The sequence below is a fragment of the Mastomys coucha genome, unplaced genomic scaffold (genome assembly GCF_008632895.1).
Source record: "Mastomys coucha isolate ucsf_1 unplaced genomic scaffold, UCSF_Mcou_1 pScaffold20, whole genome shotgun sequence".
NCBI lineage: Eukaryota > Metazoa > Chordata > Mammalia > Rodentia > Muridae > Mastomys > Mastomys coucha.
The window spans coordinates 41,665,472-41,682,185 of record NW_022196903.1 but is presented as its reverse complement, the minus strand read 5'-3'; the positions used below and the strand labels follow the sequence as shown (position 1 = coordinate 41,682,185).

Here is a 16,714-nt window from a genome sequence, read left to right as displayed (position 1 = left end):
AGGAGGCTTATGATCAATAGGGATGTGGTTTTTATGGTTCTGCAAGCTGAGAAATCCCTGAAGAGTCATGTGGATGAGGACCACTCTCAGACTCATTGATGGTACATCCTTTGCACTTATATGCTGGAAGATGTGAAGGATCTCTCCTGAGGTCTCCTTCATTAGGACATCTAACATCATTCGGGGAGAATGAGTTCATGATTAGGCTACCAAAATCTATTCCCAACGCCATTGCATTCATGATTAGGTTTCAGTGTATGTAACCAGGGGGGACCCAGACTTTCAAGCCACGTATAATAACTTCTTGAAGTATGCTTGCCATTGATAATCCACTTCAGGTTGTAACTCATTGTTTCTGAATGAGTTTAATTTGACAGAAATAAGCAATAATGGTTGCCTTTGGTGGTTTATATTGAAGCACAATTTATCTAGTTTTGCAAAACTGACAGTTTTAAAAGAAGGTCTCGTCTTTTTGTATAATATTTAGAACTACCACCATTGAGAACTAACTGCATCAATCAGTGTTTTAAGCTCCTTACATACATTTGCCTTGCTTTATTTCCATAGTGACCTTTTGTACTAAACGTAATTATCTCTATTTTGCAGATGAGGAAATTAAACTCTGTGAAGTTAAATAATGGTCCTAATGTCACACTGCTTACAAATGGAGAATTTGAGCTCAGGTCTGTATGCCCCTGAATGTTGAGTGCTTAACTAAAGTTTCTACAATTTCCTGGTCACAAAACTCTTCCATCAGCTTCTTAAGAATAAAATTTTCAGCTCCATTATGTTAATATGAAGCAAAAGCTCGGGGGCGGGGGAGGAGGCTGGAATTGATAAGGACCGCAGGAAATTTTTTTGATCTGACAAATTTAGAAAACATTAAAAAAATGCAATATGGCTTGTTAGTATTTATATTTTCTCACATATGATTTGATTTCTACCATGAAAATGTTCCTTTCAGTTCAAGTCAACTGAAGAAGAAAAATTATAAGACCACCTCAAATAGGTCTGCCATGCCCCAAATATCCAGGGTCTAAAGTTGACCTTTATCAGCATGTAACCACATGAAGGTGTGGCTGGTGTTTGCTTAAAAGGGTTTTTACATTTTGTTGAGTGCTCAGCTGTTTTTTGTTTTTGCTTTTTTTTTTTTAATTTATATTTTTAAAATGGAACCATCCTTCATACTCATATTTACCTGGCTTTGCAAACTATGTATCTGGTCCAATCCAGCAGTGGATACAGCAGGAGTTCCAGGCTGCAAGATAGAGATGATTGCTTTGGAGAAAATAGGACCAGGTTTTTGTAGAGAAACTTTAATCCAGCAACATGGTTGCTCTGGCAATGATCCACATTCACAGATATGATCCAGTGGGAATGCAGACATGCCATACACCTTTGATCTCTCTGACTGGACTTGAGACATATCTTTAGTGTGTGTGTGTGTGTGTGTGTGTGTTTTCATTCCAAACAATGACATCTATTTGAGGGGCAAACAAAGTGATGAATAGGAAAAAGATTTGATAAAATGAATCAGAGATAGAATATGCCCAACTCTCGTGAGAACAGAAAAGAAAGGCTACTTAAAGAGCATAGAGGGAGAGATGATTCAGTTGAGTTGAGTTTAGTTCAGAGCAGTTCAGTCTGTGGAGTTCAGTCAGTCTTTCCAAGCAGAGTTCAGTTAGAAGCTGAGAGAAGACAGTTTGCATCAATTTGCTTGGAGAGGAATTTGAGCCAGAATAGCTAAGTTGAACCAGCTATCAAGAATTCAGAAAGAGCTAGAAAAGGTGAGTTTATTCAGTAGTCTCTGATGCTGAGACATTCTAGACTTAGGTTAGTAGATGAGGCTGGAATCTGAAGCCTTTAGGGTACAGACTTGTAGAAGATTAGATTGCATGGAGGCTCGAAGCTTCCAGGTCTAGGCCTAGAGATAGTTAAATAGAAATGCTCTGAACTCAGCCCAAGCCATGTATTTTGGGTACAGTTTTCATCTCATCCCTTCATCTGGGGAAATAAAAAATGGCATTTACATTTACAAGGTTTGTTTTGTTTTGTTTTTTGCTTTTGGTTTTGGCCCTGGTTTTAAGATTCTAGATAAGACTTGTTTAAATGGTGGGAAAGTTAACATGCAAAGTGGAACATGTAGATTAATGAAGTCTTAGATAGGAAGATAGGAAAAGATTCTCACCAAAGGGATGGGAAAAACATAGGTCCTAAATGTGCAGAAGGTTTGGATAGGGAGTGGCAACTTCCTGTGCTGAAAAGCTGCTCATGACTAAACCTGGAATGTGGATTTCAGGAGACCTAAATGATGAGTAAGAATTGTTCTTTGTGGGGTCCAAAATGTTTACACAAACAATAAAGCTGGTGTTTACCTCTAGAAGATTTGAGTGCATGATAGGTATGCTATCAGGACCAGTGTTGCCCCTACCTCTAAAACAGTCTCAGAGTTTTGAGTCCCTGGTGAGTTTCTTTGGAGGAAAGTTCACAATTCCCTGCTGGGAAAATTAAAACATGCTTTAATCTAACTCAAATCACAGAAGGTCTTAGAAATTTGTTTCTACTTTCCTTTGGACTTGGCCCTCTCCTAAATATTGCCATTGTTTGACTGTTTCCATTTTCTGGTTTTGCCTTGTGCCTTTTTGTTATAGCATGTCATATCTACAAGCAAACAACAGACCTAAGAAACCAGAGGACCTGGGACTGTGTCTGGGGAACAAAGACTTAGGTCCCTACTTCTTCCATTCCAGCATTTCCTCAACTAGCTTGAACTTGTCTTTAGAAACATTTTCTTTTTCTGAACAACTGTCTGTTATTACTTACCTCAAAACACTATATTAATATTTAGAAATTATTATCTGTGGGGAGCTGCAGCTGCCACCCTATATACATATATTTTAAACACCTGGTTTCCGGCCAGAGCAGAGAGCATTGATAATCAAGCCCTTAGTTGGAGAAGCTGAGTGCCTCCAGTTTGTGATGCAAGCTGGCATGATTTCCCGCAGCCTATTATGCTTTGCCACGTAGCTGATGCTGATTGGGACCAGGGAAAGTATTTAACCCACAAGGGCTAGGGGCTGGAGAGAGACTGGAGAGAGTAAGTATGTGGAGATAGGAGTAAGTATGTTGAATTAGGGCTGGCGATGGATTAGAGGTAAGATGTAGATTTAGAAGAGTAAGTATGTAGAGATAGTAAGTAAGTATGTAGAATTAGGGCTGGTGATGGGGTAGAAGAGAAAGTATGGGATATAGAAGAGGAAGTATGATAGATAGGAGTAAGTATGTAAGGATAGAAGTAAGATATAGGAATAGAACTAAGAATAGGAATAGGAGTAAGTAGAAATAGTAATAAGTAAGATATAACTAACAAGATGTAACTAATAAAATGTAAGTAGAAATAAGTAAGATGTAACAAGCAAGATTACAAGGATCCTAATAAAACTGCATGGGGAAGAGCTCGTTGTTTGCCTCTTCTTTATGTCCAGCTGGACTGGAAAGGCGGCTTACAATTATCTATGACTAATATGTAACTAGTGGACATTTATTCACTTTGGCTTCTTAGATTGAGTTATGTCAGCTGCTACTGGTGTAACAGGTCATATTGCTCTACAGTGAGCCTTATATAAGCACAAGATACATTCTAAAACAATAAAGAGCAGAATAGAGTAAATATATAAGCCAACAACATACTTGTTATTAAAGATTATATACCTTTTAAAACTCTATATCCTATATTTTCATATAGCTGGTAGTACAATCAATTTGCTGACTCTAGTATCACTATAAACATTAGGATTATGCTCTGACCTTCCATGCTAGGATAGCCATAGTGTCACTATGCAGTAGGAAGTTTTCAACTCTATTATGATCTCCAGGGAAGGACACTCTGGTAACTGAACCCAAGACTTCTCATGGATTAAGCACATACTCTTTCATAGACCCATGGTCCATTATCATCTGTGAGATCTCTGTCATACATATGATAAGAACTCTCATGACCTAATCAGAGGTGACCTAAAGGTCACTCAAGTTTGCTTCCCTTAATCAACTCCAGTTGAAAAATCTTCATTAACTATTAAGCCTCATCATCATGGAAAATTCTTCTTAGGAACAATGCTTAAGAGCCATAACCAGCAAAAATGGGGAAGTTATGGGTTCTCTGTGCCCTGCCTTATCCACAATGAGGAGCAGATTGCAGAGAGGAGAGCTCTCTCTTCACTTCTTAAAGGCTTTCAGTGTAATATATAAGGTTTGCAAATGCCACTCAAAAGGCCACAGATTCAAACTTGTTACGGAGTTCTCTTGTATACATACCTAAATCTGTTCTAAATGAAAGATCAGCTCATCACCAATTCAATGTTTTAGCTTTTAAATGAGAAAGTGATTCCCCATTTGAAACAAAGTCCCAAATTCTAGATTTAAGCCTGTTATAGATTAAGATCTTGTGGTTCACAGGGATTTCATAGAGTTCAGTGATGGTTAGTTATCTACCTCTAACAGCCATTGTTGCCACTGGCCACAGGACAGAAAAGTTCAAATTTCTATCTCATTTGCCTTTTTCTTCATATCTAATGACACTAATCTCCATCTTTTTTAAGCCCTCAATAGTGGTTGCTTTGACAAAATAGGCTTATGATTGAGAGGAGTGTCACAAGAAGAAGTATGAATACTAAACTTTGAAGGTCAGTGTGTGTGTATGTGTGTGTGTAATGGTACCAAAAGGAAGGATGTGAGTTTCTCCTAAAACCAAATGAGTTTCTCCTAAAAATAAAGGAAATTCACATTTTCCTGGTTCCCTAATACATTTTCCTTGTGTGCTAGGGTGGAAAAGGAAGAAGCTTGGGAGAGGCATGGCTACTAAAGTTGTGTGGTCCACAGCAATATGGGCTAGGTACTTTTTTTAACATAGACTCTTGTAGGAATTGATGTTCATAATTGTTTGTCTTTTGTTAGGCTTCCAAAAATTAATTGTTGTATAGCTCCCTAACCTGTTGAATCATATTAAGTCTTGCACCCAGCAAGAATGGCAAGTGTCGGGCTGGTGAGATGGCTCAGCGGGTAAGAGCACTGTCTGCTCTTCCGAGGTCCTTAGTTCTGATCCCAGCAACCACATGGTGGCTCACAACCATCCATAATGAGATCTGACGCCTTCTTCTGGTGCGTCTAGAGACAGCTACAGTGTATTACACCAGAGCGAGCAGGGCCGGAGTGAGCAGAGGTCCTGAGTTCAATTCCCAGCAGCCACATGATGGCTCACGGCCATCTATACAGCTATAGTGTACTCATACACATAAAATAAATAAATCTTTAAAAAAAAAAAAAAGAATGGCAAGTGTCAGATGTAATTTGACCACTGAAAGTCAAATGTGAGATTCTGGTTTCTTGTCTTCCACACCCCAAAAGAGTAGCATTAACATCAGCTTTATTATGGAAGCCACCTTGAAGTTTGGCTTAATTTCTTGCTGACACAAAAAATTCAAATAGTTTCTTGTTGGGATCATCAGCACAAGTCAACCAAATTGTCCCACTTTTTAATTTGTTTTTTTTTTTTTTTTTTTGTCATGAAGACACAAACGTAATTTCAGTACATCTAACTGGTCACAATATTTAAACAATGAGAGATGGATTTTCCTTATGTAATGTGAAGAGTTAAGAGGAAATTTCTGTCACTTTAAAGTGTATAAATAAAGAAGAAATTCATTTAAGTAATAAAGATCCATGATCCATGACTGTTTCAAGCTTTAACATGCATGTTTTTTTTTCTCACAGATTCAGTTTCTAGATGTTATATAATAACACACAGTATTTTTCAAATATTTATTTCCTCCCTTCTTTTTTCTTTTCCTTTTGTTTTAGGTAAAGACTTCTCAGGCTAACTTTATATCTTTGGCCAAACCAAAAGAGGAAAACGGAGCTATCACATAGCACATCATGGTTTCTCAAACTCATTATCTTCCTCTCTCAGAATATCACCGGAAAAACAAGACAAAACCCAGAACAGATACATATATCTTATTTCCATTAAATTAAAGGCCATATTTTAAGTACAACTCTTAAATTTGCATCCAATTCAGCATAATAAAATAAATTCCTACAGGTTTAAATACCATAACATTTGATTAGAGTAATCTACTAAAATTGGATTAAGGAATACTCAGTGCATTAGACAAGGGGATTACAGAAAACACTGTTGAGCCTCTTCATTGTCTTCTTTCCGAGTGAGTTCAGAAAACCCTGCATGGAAGAGACAGGGCTAGAGTCTTCATGGGAAGAGGACATTTCTTCATCCAAACTCAATGGTCCTTCTTTGGTTGGCTCCTTTTCTAGTCACACTTAGGGACTGAGAGAATATTGTTTTGGTTTAGTACCGCACTCTGCAAGCAGCACTCTGCAGGTATTCACTTACTTTAAATTTAAAATTTTTAATAACTGGAAAATTAGTGAGTATAATAGGAGTTTTCTTTATTCTTACTTTGGGACTGAATATTCATTCTTTAAATTTTTTTTCATTTTGTTTTGTCTGCATGAGTTTGTATGCCTCATATATATGTGGCCAGGAGAGAGAGTCTGATCCCCTGGAACTACAATTAAGGGAGGTCACAAGCTGCCATATGGGCAATGAATATTGAACTCTAGACCTTTAGGAAAGTGGCCAGAGCTCCTAATTGATGAGCCATCTCTTTGCTCCCTAAACATTCATTCTTAATAGCAGTTTGTCATGGCAGTTGATGGGTACAAGTGTAAATGCATTATTTCTTATGTGTATAGATTTTCTGAATTTTGAATCAGGTTTTATTTTAAAGAACATAGTAAATATCTTATGATTTAATGATATTTCTCTTTCAGAGTAGAGCCTTGCTATATAGCCCAGGCTAGTCCCCAATGAACTGATGTTTCTCTTTGTTCAGCCTTTGGAGAGCTGTAACTATAAAAGTTCTCCACTGTTCCTGTGACTTATTATATTTTATTTCTAATCTTGATGATGATAAGATTACTACTAAAGAACTCTCAGAAAACTTTATGGAGAGCTATAAAGTTTGTTTCCATAAAGTTTCAAGATTCTGAGGACTGCATGTAGTTAGGACTGTGAAAGGATGCTTTATATAGAGCCAAGTAGGCATCTTAAAGTAGGTGAACTGGAACATAGTTTTAATTACACCAGAGTGAGGTGGTTTATAGCTCACAGCTTTGCACCTAAACAATAGGTTTGAAGTACTGACTAATTGTAATTTTGTCAGTAATAACCTTGAGTCATGGATAAACAAAAGCATGGAATGCTCACTTGGATCTGTGAGGGGCCAAGAGGGTTAATCTAATTTAGATTAAACAATGGGTTCTATAAATTCAATATTTCATGTGCATCTTAATTTAGAATTGCCAGAGAAAGTATAAAAACTTAGCCAAAGAGTTTTGTTTTAATCTTTAATTTGAAGATAATCATCAGATTCAAGGGATTTCCAGAGTACAAAAGAATAAAAGTTTTCATTTAGTTAAGATGAATAAATGCGCAAAAAGCTTGTGGAAGTTAAAAATAGTTTTGCATATAAATCAAATGCCCCTCTCTTGTACCCTTGGAACAAGAATTGTCGGTGCCAGATTTGTGCAATTTATCACACAGTACCTGGCTGCATGGCCTCCACTGTTAATCCAGTGTCTATTTAAATCACTTGTGGTTAGTTAACCATTTGTATTCATCTAATGGATGCATTGGAGTGCTTCAATGTGGCAGAAATCATCCTTGGCTCAGAGATTTTTACCTTTGCCTAAGGAGTCCAGCAACTTTTGCTGACGGGGAATGGGAGTGAAAATGTAAGCACATGAAGAGATAGATGTAGAAGAAACAGTATGCCTAGTCTTTGCTCTAGATTCCTGGGACTGGACCCTTGGAAGTTGAATTTGTGCCACACAGACAATGCTATAGACACTCATGTTATATATGATGATATCACTGAAAAACTCAAGCTGGATGAATTTTTTGTTTGTTGGCTTTTGATGCACACTGATGTGGCAGGAGAATGACACACCCTCACTCCAAGTGAAGAAAATATGGAAGCTGTGCATTAGATTCTCACAAAATCACTCTATACATCTTTTCTTCTTGATAAGCCTAGATTTGTGTTTCTCATAATGTAAATATGAATATTGTATATTCCTGAATTATGTGAGTCATTTTAATGAATTATGAGCCTGAAGAGAGTATAGGAATCTCCAAATTTATATAGCTGGCCAGACCATGAAGCATATAGATGGTATTGGGAACCTGCTTTTGTGAAGACCATACTGACTTGGACAGCTGATGTCAGAACTGTGTTGTGTCTTACAGAGATAAATCTGTGAAGAAAATACGACAGGTGGTGATGAGGACTGTTCTAGTAAAGTGGATGGAGAAAGACCTTTGAGATCAACACTGAAAACTTCACCATGAGATGAAGGTGAGGCCTATGCCAGTAAATTTCAGGAAGAGGAAACTAGACAAGTAAAAGTTCTGGAAGTGGCCACAAGAACAGCATATTGGAGTTACGAGATGACTATGAACTAGAATGGAGGGATGAAGCATGACTGGGGGACAGGTCTGGTCATGCAAATCCTTGTGATGTGTTTGGAGGTTTGCATCATAAATGTGATGGAAAACATCAGATGGTTGTAAGACAAAACATAAGATAATTAATTGAAAGCTTTGGAAACGTTCTCTGGATACTAAGTGGAAAAGCCTTATGTTGCCAAGTTAACTTAACATTTTATCTAGAGTATTTATGTGGTTTTTGCTTTGTTTGATTCTGTTTTGAGGCAGGATCTTGCTAAGTAGCACTGAACATACTATCCTCCTGTTCTATAAGTGTTGTAGTATAATGTATGTTTCACCATGTCTGACTTATGGCTACATTGCCATTGAGACCTTCCTTTCAGTCATCCTGAGGCAAGAAATATAGGTGATGCTTTTTTTATATATATATTGCCTTGTATAGATGCTGAGTATATGTGTGATACTGCATGGATGCAGGTTGAAATACCAATGTGTGATGATCTCACCTCTGGGCTTAGGAGTGACAGCACCCCTGGGAGACCAGCTCTATTCTGGTGGGGTTTGGGCACAGAGGCCTGTGGGACAGCCTTAGCTCTGGGACTCAGATGGAGACTGGAAGTATCCTGTCCCCAGCTGCTCCACGATTCCTGTGCCCTGTGTGCTCCAGCCGCATATGTAGCAGAGGATGGCCTTGTTGGATATCAATGGGAAAAGAGGCCCTTGATCCGAGGAAAGCTTGATCAATGTAGGAGAATGTCAGGGTGGGAAGGTGGGAGTGGGTGGGTGGGTAGGTAAGTGGGGGAGCACCCTCATAGAAGCAGAGGGAAGGAAGATGGAATAGGGGGTTTCCAGAGGGGAAACCGGGAAAGGGGATTACATTTGAAATGTAAATAAATAAAATATCCAATAAAAATAGTTGTGTGTGGAGGAAGATAGCGATATAGCTCACATAAAGGGCACATTCTTATTCAAAGTATAGCAATGAGTGGTAGTTGCTATAACTGGGTTTAAAAACTGCATTAAAACATAAAATACGCATTAAAACAGAAAAAAGAACATTGACACAATTCAATACATTTTTAAACCAACGCACAGATCTCAGTTTTCAAACATGCAGATCCAATGTTAGCGAACTATGACCTTTGAGACAGATTCAATCTGTTACCTGTTTGTATCAATAAAATGCTATTGGCATCCAGCTATGCTGCTTGGTTTACACATTGCCAATGGCAACTTTTGAGTGACAGAACTGAGGATTTCTGACAGAGATCACTGGCCCACAAAAACTACACAATGTCCTCTTGGTCCTTTAGGGAAAGTGTTTGCTGAGCCCCAAGCTAGATGAGAGGCAGCTGTTTGTGACTACTCTTTGGGTTCACACTGTATTCTATAGGATCCTCCAGATCCTCTGAGGGGCAGACACAGAGGATGCCAAGCAAAGAGGGGGACAAGTAGGAGACAGTGAAGGAGAAGAAAAGGAGAGGCTGTGTGCACAGATAGCACAGCCCTGAGGCTCAGCCAATGTTTCTGAGCTCCATTCATTGTCCTTATACTTCCATGTTGAAAAGACTAGCCGGCGATGCTCATACACATCATACAAGGCGAGGCTTCTCTAAGAATAGGCACAGAGTCAAGGTGGAATGGTTGGAAGTATTGATAGCTAGACTATATTTAGAACCACCTAGGAGAGAAGCCTCTTTGCAAGCATGTGAGAAGTTATTTAGATATTAAGTTAACTGAAGCACCTTAACTGTGGGACCCTAAATTCCATGGGCTAGGCTCCTAGAGTTAATAAAAGGAGAAGGCAGCAGAGGACTAACATCACCCTACCTCTTGAGGAATTATGTAACTAACCACATCAACCTCCTGCTGCCATGTCTGTACCCTTGAACTGTGAGCCAAACTTTCTTCATTAGGTTGCCTTTGTCAGGGTATTTTATCACAGTAACAGAAAACGTTACTAATGCATAAGAGTGGAAGATAGACACTAGAGAATAAGGGGTAGCAAGACAGGCTTTTGTTTTCTGAGCTGTTCTCTACACAATGAACTGATAACATAAGGGTTGGAAGTGCAGGTCACTAGTGCTTTGAGAGTCTCAACTATCAGTGTTACTAATTGGGCTGTTTGGAATAGTAGAGGAGCCTGGGACTCTAAGAAAAAAAACTAGTGATAGAGTTCTGGTTTTCTCATCTCTAGTGGAGGAAAGGCTGAATGTGGCAAGTAGAAGGCCAGAGAGGATAAGAGCTTATTCAAAGGTGTAGGTGCCTAGAGGGAGCTGAGATCTGATTCGAGGAGTGCTTGATTCCAAAGCATGTCTTCCTCATGCTGCCTTGAATATTGTTGTTCTAAGCATGGCCCATTAGTGACCAGGGCAACCACTCCTTGGAGCATCTCAAGCTCTGCTCCAAATCTGGATCAGAGTTTATAGCCTGCTCATACATAGCCTTAGTCAAGGTAATGGGGGAATGAAAATGATCAAAAATTAATCAGCTACACGTATGAAATTATGAAGTAATTTTTAAAAGATGCAGAACACCCTTCTATAATGTTTCCGAGCTCTTACACTTAGTTTCCCACTAGGAATCCAAACTCCCAGCCTTGCCTCCTGGGCTTTGGAAGAAAGTTTGCTCTGTAGGTAACTGATCCCAGGGGTCATGTGTCATTCCCCCCTGCCCCCTGTAAAGGTCATGGGTAGGATTCAGTTCCTGGAGTACAATCTGGAATAGGCTAAAATCTTTATCTACTGCTTTTCTCAATTCCCAGAGTGTCCCACAGCAGAAGTTATGAAATCAATAGGTAAAGCCTTGTTCTCTTTTGTGAATAGTGAGATCTGTGAGAAAAGTTCAGCAAAGGAATCTGACCAGGGGGATCCAAGTCATGGAAAATAAATTCTTCCTTGTATGTGGGAATGCTCTCATTTTTGTAGAGAGTATCCAGTTCTGAAAAAGATACAAGAAGAGAATAAGATGTCATAGGATTCATCAGCAAAGCCCTGCCTGGAAACCATTCCTCACACTGATTACCTCACGGGATGACACTCTTTCAAATATAGGCAGCATTTGAAACCATGAACCAGAAAATCAGTTATGCATTCACAAATGTACATCTTCATACATATTCACACCCACACACCCACCATATAGCTACAAAATACTCTTTTTTTTTTCCAATTGTAATCATTTTGCTTTCCATTTCAACAGTGAATTTTCAGCTGATGCTGAAGTGGAATGATCAAATAATATTAAAGCACTGAGTCCTCCCAGGGTAATGGCCCATCATTTCTAATTTTTGAAACTCACCAAAGAGGCTGGAAGATATAAACAAAGGCTTTCTTCCACTTAACAAATTGCTGACTTTGTTAATTGGACCTGACCTCAGTTGCATCCTGGGGCTTTTTCTTTAATGGGAAATGAGTCTAGGTTGTGAGCTTGAAAATTTCACTGTCTTGGGTCCTTCCTAGAGTCTTGCCAGCTCTACACTTGCAAGCAGCCAATGGTAATAGTAGAGGAGACTGGGACATTAAGCAAGACACAGGTTAAAAAAAAAATAAAAGCTAAAAACAAACAAAGTCTTTGCTAGAAATGGAAGCAAAGGGAAAAGGAGAAGCTTTTACGCCCCTGTGCTCTGACTTGCATGGCTATGGACTGTATACTAAGGTTTTCAGATAGGTTGAGATCATAGCAGGTAGATTTGGTTAGGACTCACACCACATGATGCTATAACTCAGAAATTCATAGGTGAGAGAAAAGCTCAGAGTATCAGTCTAAGCCTCCTCATAGGCCCTACCTACCATTTATCCCAGCCATGGGTTAATATCAAGTTATCTGTACGTGTGTTTTACTATACACCATGTGTGAGATTCTGGACCAGTCACTGAACCTCATGCAATCTATTTCACTCATCTATGAAATGAAAAGTCAGCATTGGCTTACTTCTGAGACTCCTCCATTTACCACAGGAAGCTGGGCTTTTTGTTCTTGGTTTAAGATATTCTTAATATGTGTGTGTGTGTGTGTGTGTGTGTGTGTGTATGCACTTTCACACTTGGACATGTGTGTGCCTTGAATATTTGTGCCCATATTGTTATAGTAAGAAAATGGGAATGGAAGGAAAAACTTTGGAGCATTTTCTCAGGATTTACTACTAGTAAACAAATTTATACATTCTGGGATATCTTCTGGTATTAATCCTTCGATGTTTATTCTGAGAAGACTATGATTATAGAAAAAAACACATAGGGAAAAGCCCAAGTAGTAGACTTAGTTAATGACAAGGTAGGAATGGAAAAGGAAGGAATGTGATCCTTTAACACATGCCCACAGGTAACCTCTCTCTTTTGCTGAGTTAGGAGACAACTTTCAATGGTGATGGTAGCAGGAAGTAAGGCAAGCCAGAAGCAAGGAGTGTTATATAAGAAAAGTCCTTAAAGAGTTAAGAGCTTCTAATGAGGAAGCAAAGAATCTTAGGAAAGTAGGTTCTAGGGATCTGTAATTCCATAAGGGAGTTGCAAAGTTTAGGGCTATAAAATTTCTCTACTTGGGTTCCTACTAGTTGTAAAGTCAGAATCTGGGTCCAAGGTCAAACTTAGCTATAGCATTTAATATCTCTCTTGATGTATGTTTTTAACTTCTGAGTTGTTCCTAGGCATTTGGCAGGTGTTATTGCTGAGGACATTAAAGTATATCAGAGATTTTTATTTTTGAGAAATTCACAGTCAGAACTAGGAAATACCTTACCTCTTCTAAAAGTGAGGTTGATCACACTCTTCCTAGCTACTCTTTATGTCTCTCACTCCCAGAATCAACCCTCAGTATAAACAATGTTGAATAAAACTTAAAGGAGGCCATTGGGTTGAGCTTTTGTACTGGTCCCACCAAACCATAGAACAAACTAACAACTGAATAAGAAGTACCTATTCCAAAGTCCTATGTCACTAAAGCCTAGCTAAGTGGTTACCTGACTTGTGAGAAGTCAAGGGAATGGAAGAAAGCCAAGTTTTCCCAGCAGATCCAAGGTCCCTCTGCATTAACTCTCTGCATCCTTTAATTTGTACAAAAGTGAACCTGTAACGATTTGATGTTAACCAAGGCATCCTTTATCTATATTGTTCTTCTGATGCCTGCCAGCAGTGGAAATGACTTTGAAATGACCTATCCATGTTCTATTTTCTTATAAGTGCTTTAAACATCTTCCTGGTACAAAGCCAACCTCCTTTGCTCAGTCACCATTTATTCCATTTGATGGAATAAAGTGTTAAGAGCTCAAGAATCACAAAATACAGCTTGTTAGGAAGATGGAGAGAAGCTTTTATCTGCTGTTGCCTTTCCCTAGCTTTGGATCCACATACACTGTCAGAAGACACTGCTGTGGCAGGAAGGATACAGAGTGTACACGTGCTTTCTCCTATAGGCCTAACAGGAAAGCTACTCTTCTTAGTCACTCTCAGAGTTAGATTGGAGCCTATGGGTAAGTTTTAAACCATGGCGATATGAGGGCAAAAGAGATTTAAGTGATGTCTATATTGACTCTGAAAGAGAGCAAGCAGGGTCACTGTTGAGGAGAGAATACCACGAAGATGAAGGATCTACTCACTCAAGTAGCATGAGTTATTTATTGTCTTAGGATGTTGAGATTTTAGAACCTGTATTGTAAATCCAGCCTATCCTTGGTAATTTAGTAAGCCAGATGAAGAAGTTGGAGGCTCCTTGTCCCCAGTATTTCTTGCTTCTCAGTGACTGCCTTTGTCTAGTTAGGCATTCCTCAGGCCCCCATCTGTCACACTTTAGAATGAATTAGTCAGGTGAGATGACTATATGCTACCAAATTATCTTCCACCACCCTGAGAGAGCAGAGCTTTTCCTACTGAGGATAAAGTGGGTAATTGAGACACTTTCGTAGTATGGAGCATTCTAACACAGGCATTGGGGTGAGGATGGTGTGTATCCTGGTGAGCCTCTGGTTAGGCATGGAGCCAAAAGATCTTTGGTACATAGAATGCTGCAAGAAACGATTTCTAAGGTTGAAAACAGAAAGATTATCTTCAATGTCTTCCTGGTAAATGTTTAGACCTGTGCACCCCCAAGAACATAAGAGATGTTTTCTTTCTCATTCAAATCCTCACATCAAGTCTAATGGAATGTGGTAGATAAGAGGATTCTAAAGGAACCACACGGACCTTTCTAAACCTAGATGTGAAATAAATTTGCAAACCACCTCACAGGGGCCAGGAATGGGAAGAAGCAAGGAGTGACTGAACACAAAGGCTTCCTTTAGATTCAGATCCTGTTCTGGGGACCTTTCTGTTTCTTATCTCCTACCTCCCTGAGGCAGGAAAGTGAAAGGGAGATAAACAATCTTTCTACTCTCCCTGCAGCCTGGGGATCTTCTCACAAGGAAAACTGGCCTTTCCTCTTCCCCTTGCCCAGCCCACTGAACTTACTGGAAATGTTTTATAGGTAGTGATTCAGTATACAGCCAGGGAGGGCTGCATTAACTCTCTGAGTGAGAGAACAGCAGGCTGAGCTCCTGGATTGTGAAATTCTTGCAGCAGTGTGGCCTTTCCATTACTCTGGCATAGATAATGCCTTTTGCAAGGAACAAATGTGCATAGTCATGAGGCTCCAACCCTACCACCTCCACTTTCTTTCTTTCTCACTGTCTTTGTCTCTGTCCTCATAGTGCCCTTGACCTGGGCTTGGATATCTTTTCCTCTCTTGCTTTCTCATCTTTGACTCTGTTACCTCTGAAGTGGCAAGAAATTACATTTGCATCTTAAGAGTGCCTTGTGACTGCAGTGTCCTGCCTGTCAGCTCCCTTTTCCTGAGCTGTTTCTGGTGGGGATAGAAAGTGGTCTCCAGTAACAAGTGCCTCTAATTGTTTCTGCCTAGGTTTATTGAAAAGGCTTGCCTTTGTAGCAAACTTTCTCCTAATTAATTGTTTAAAGTCTCTATCCCTAGAGGCAATATGGTAAATCTTTACTTCATATGGCTGAGAGCAAAACAATTACCCAGCAAATCCTGTATTCCTGCAATTAATTATGAACACTATATACAGTAGAATAAGATTTCTGCCTTCAAAAACTGATTCCTTTTTCTTTCTTTCTTTTTTTTTTAGTTCATGAAAATTTCCCAGAAACCTCAGAGGATGTGCTCATATCTAAGTTGGAAACATGTCTACTCTGATATTGAGTTTTGACTCTCAAAATGGTTCCCTTGTTTTTCTCTATGTTAAACCTGTGGTTTAAGAGAGATGCGTAATTTCTCTGCAATTTTTATCCTAGCAAGCCATCTATTACCAGTCACATTTCAGTTTTATTTAGATTGGAGGTTTCTATTTGGATGTATTTGAAGGAGAAAACAACAGCAGCCACCCTGTCAAGGCCTATGTATTTCACAGTGCTGTAGGAGACACAGGGCAGCCCTAAATGAGAGGTACCAATTTGGTTTAGCACTTTGATTACATGGGTCTACGAGTTGAGATCAATCACAGTGAAAGTTCACACTCAGTAGGCATGAGGAAATCACCTGCATCCCTGAAACAGTTGGACATAGTGCACAGAAAATACTTCATTCTCTGTAAGTTAGTCTAGAAGTGTGGCCCAAAGCACCACACATGTCTAGAAGGTAGCTGATGCTATGCTTCTCAAGCTGAGAGATGGGGTGCAAGGTTTTCACTTTCCTCAGAGAGATGGAAAGGGAGAAACACAGAGAGGGAGACTGGCTGTTCATTTGTGAAACTGTTTTTTCTGAAGCTCTGAAGAGACCTTAAGACACATCTTAAAGCAGGCTCATCTCCAGAAACAATGGCATGAATTCACAAGATGGCTTAAAAAATGTCATGAATCCTTCCTCTTAGCATGATGCCGGTGGGTGGGGCTTGTATTGTACTAAGACACAACACCATATTTTTTTAAAATGTAGATTTATTTTATGCATGTAAATGTTTTTCATGTGAATATGTCTATGTATCACATGAGTGCCAAATGCCCAGAGAAGTCAAAAAGTATATGTTCAAAGACCCAGGATAGCCAAAACTATTCTCAACAATAAAGGAACCTCTGGTGGAATCCCAATCCAGGTCCTTAAGCTGTACTACAGAGCAATTGTGATAAAAACTGCATGCTATTGGTACAATGACAGGCAGGTAGATCAATGGAATAGAATTGAAGACCCAGAAATGAACCCACAAAC

At 39.2% G+C, this 16,714-nt stretch overlaps 1 protein-coding gene and 1 long non-coding RNA gene across 2 annotated transcripts in view; one reads left to right on the top strand and one right to left on the bottom strand.

Moving 5' to 3' along the window:
* The window catches only part of Cntnap2 (contactin associated protein 2), a 2,139,844-nt gene that overhangs the window by 404,583 nt on the left and 1,718,547 nt on the right, over positions 1-16,714 (bottom strand). The gene's annotated exons all lie outside the window — the stretch shown is intronic.
* On the top strand, positions 8,387-15,721 carry LOC116098835. The gene is made up of 2 exons (XR_004121965.1): positions 8,387-8,432; positions 15,639-15,721. It is a non-coding gene; the product is annotated as an uncharacterized LOC116098835 (long non-coding RNA).